Raw genomic sequence first — 3,921 nt, forward strand, 5'->3', positions numbered from 1 at the left:
TTAAGAAATAGGAATAATGAGAGGAAATTATTTTCTTTCAGTTTAAGACTAATCAAATAATCCACCATGCCATGTTTGATTGAGGATAGGACTAGTGTGTGAACTCTTTTGAGTGTTTCTAGTTTAGTATGTGAGCTCGGATTAGTATTTATACCTCGTATTCGTATATAGACGCTAGTAACGAGGAATACCAAGAGGAGGAGGGCTACTCTCAGGAAGAAGAAGAGAACTTCGATAACTACCCAGCTCAAGGCAAGCTAACCCTTGCTAAACACAAGTGCTTAGCTCTATAAGAGCAAAGGCACCATCACACTTTACTTTTATGTATTACCTATCCCATGTTTTTACTTACATTTACTTCGCTTATTTTTATTTCAAAGTACTTTTGATTTATGATTCACTTGGTCTAGAGTAGAACAATATTGAAGTTAGCTTAGCACAATTCAAAGCTAGTTAGCACCCCTCATATAGTTGCTAGTGCTAATCAATTAAAATTGACTACTCTAGATGGGAACATGGTGAAGTGAAACAACTTTAAAAAAAAGTAAAGTGGAGGTGGATTTGAACAAGAGAAGATGGTGATTTTTGATAAAATTGATAATTGGGTTTGAATGCGATACCCTTCCAATTATACAAGTACCCCCACAATACCTGATTGTGGGTAGGGCTTAACTAGAAACTTGTGTATTTTAGTATGGGCTCCCTCTAAACAAACATCATAGGGGTTACGCCGAGGCTGCCTCCGTTAAGTGTGAACTGATGTTATAATGAGGTGAATGTACGGCCCAAGCCCTGTGCAGTTCCCGGGTTAACTGCGGTTTCCACCGGGAGGCCAAGCTCATGGGGAGAGGTGCTCATACTAGCATATATAAGTGAAAGGTTACGGTTGATGATCCGCGTACTGTGTTATGATGATTCGGGGTTATCCTCGACGGATGTAATCAAAAGTTGTGGCACAAGAGTACAACCTCTGCAGAGTGTTAAACCTATTCGAATAGCCGTGTCCACGGTAACGGACAATTGGAAAGGCCATACTATCTCCGTTATCATTAATATGTTTTGATCTTAAAAAGGAATGGTGAATTGAAAGGTGATATTGGGGTGAATCAATATGAGTTGTGGGAATGACACTAATGTTCCCACTTGAGTTAGTCTAGCACATGAAAAGGCTTTACTAAAGGTTTATCAAACTAAAACTTGGCTTTATGCAAATAAACCTAGAGCTTAGCACCCCTTGTTACCCTTAATGAGTAATTATTATAGAGTTAGTTTGTGAGTACTTTAAAAGTACTCATGGCTTTGCCCTGGCTATTCAAATGCCAGACTATGAAGGAGAGCACCAGTATCAGGATGACGGACAACAGGACGTCTACGATAACTAGGATCGTCTTCTAACGTCAAGCGTTGCCTGTGGAATAGATAGTCCACTACTACTTCGCTTCCGCTACTATTTGTGATGTTGAACATTATATTCGTGTAATATTGGATCATGTGATCTATGGTTGTAAGACAATATGTGTTGTAATAAATGATGACTCTATGCTACTTACTATTATGTCTCGCAAAAACATTATTCCTGGGATTGCGATGTACGGCATAATAGGCATCTGGACTTAAAAATCCGGGTGTTGACAAGTTGGTATCAGAGCCATTGTTTGACCTTAGGAGACCCTAGTTAGAATGGACGCTCAAAAACTTAGTTTCAAATTCCATGATTTGACTAGTTATGAAAACCTTATTCACCTTCTTACCTTGAAGAGTCTATTACAAACTTTAAATTCATGCCCTTCTTCTAAGTGAATTAAAATTTGGAACACTAGCACTTCTCTAACTTAATCATCTAATCTCTCTACAGATGGATCACGTCGTGGATGCGTAGCCCTTTCTCCAGACTGAGTTCTATCAGTTGGGGAACGGTGGAGAGATCATCTTTGAGAGGGACCTCTTCTCCCTCTCAGAGTTCCTCGGGCGCCCACCACCGGAAGTCTTTGGCGGAATGGTCAACGACCAGCCCGGTGGTCAACTTCAGTGGGTGATCATGGTGGACCTTCGTGGAAGGTTCACGCTCCCAATGAGCGCAAGGATCCAGTTCTCCTTCAGGGAGAACAACTGGGCGGATGGTCTCGCAAGGGGACTTCAGGAAGGACTCGCACGTCTGTGCGGGCAAAACTTCATGGACTTCGAGGATAGCCGCTTTGTGCACTATGCAAGGCACAACTCCCTCGGAGTGCCAATGAACCTGCCGTCGCACCCGCAACTTCGTCACCATATTGATCATCTTGACTTCATGCTGAACGAGACCCGCATCGACCTCGACAACTCCCGCGAATACGCCAACCACACTCACATCCAGTTGGCGCAGCAAGCCGACACCATCAGGGTGATCGCCGGAGAACGCAGGGCACTCCGCCGTGCCAACCAGAAGAAGGATCACGCCATCAATCGCCTCAAGGCCAGGATCGCCGCTCTGAAGGCGACCATCGCCACCCAAGCTGAGCAGATCCAGGAGCTGGAAGGCGAAGGTGAAGGGGAGAACATCCAGGGGGACGGCTACTCCTATGTCAGCAATGACGACGACTACGAGGAGGAGGAAGACGACGACCTGGAGTTCCACCCTTACGAGGATGGCCATGAGCACCTTGCTGCCGGGGTAGACAATGTCTACCCTATCAACATCGATGGCGAGTAGTCCCGTCTGAGCACTTGCGTCCCATGTTATGTATCGGTCCTTTGTACCGCCCCATGTATCGTAGTTTGTTGAAAGGGTTCTTAAAACCCTCCTGAACATTTGGCTTGTAATATTTGCTACCCCCATGACTATGTTTGTGTGTGTTTAATATTATTATTATCATGAATGAAGTTTTAAGTTGTGTGAAATTTTATCCCAAAATGAGCCATAGAAATTTCCCTCTCATCTCATGATCCCTATCACTGTTCAGATGGCACCCCCAACTCGCAACGAAGCCGCAATGATGCAAATGCTGCAACTGATGATGGTAGAAAGAGAAGCTGAGAGAGTTGACCGTCAAGCCAACCTAGCTGCACTTCAACAGCTTGCTCAGGGCAATCAAGGCCACGGAAACCACGACCACCCAGGGTCAAAGCTGAAAAACTTCCAAAACACCAACCCACCGGTGTTCAGCAAGACAGAGGAACCCCTCGATGCTGATGATTGGCTCCAAACTATGGAGAACAATCTCGAGGTTGCCGGAGTGGAGGACAACGAGAAAGTGTTGTTCGCCACCCACTATCTGGCTGGACCTGCACGTGCCTGGTGGACAAGTACCCGCGCATTAAATGCGGGGCACATGATGACTTGGGAAGACTTCAAACTCAAGTTTAGCAAGTATCACGTACCCCCGGGTTTGATTAAGAAGATGAGGGATGAGTTCAGGGAACTGAAGCAAGGCAGAATGACCGTGGTAGAATACCGCGACAAGTTCCTCACCTTGTCAAGGTACGCCCCGGATGAGACGGACACCGTCGAGAAAACGAAGGAGAGGTTTCTGAATGGACTGCACGATGAGATGCAGACTGTGCTGATCAATATCCCCTTTGCTGACTTAGAAGCCCTCGTTGACTCCGCCATTCAAATGGAGGGGAAGATACACCAAGCCAATGAGAACCGCAAGCGCCGTATGATGAACCAGAGTGGGCCCAGTAACAACCACAAGTATCGCCCCAGCTCAAGTGGAGGGTTCGCCCCAAGAAACAACAAGCCCCCGATGCAGAATCCACGTCCGAGTTATCAGAACCGGAGTGGAGGAAACCCCAGGTCAGGAGGACACAACAACTACAACAACAACAACAACCACAGCAACAACTTCAACCGCGCTCCACCCCGTGCCCCCAACAATAACTCCAACACTGCTCCAAGGACTAGGAGCAACGCTGTTCCCATCACACCCAAGGACAAGTCCA

This window comes from Lolium perenne, chromosome 7 (assembly GCF_019359855.2).
Source record: "Lolium perenne isolate Kyuss_39 chromosome 7, Kyuss_2.0, whole genome shotgun sequence".
Lineage (NCBI taxonomy): Eukaryota > Viridiplantae > Streptophyta > Magnoliopsida > Poales > Poaceae > Lolium > Lolium perenne.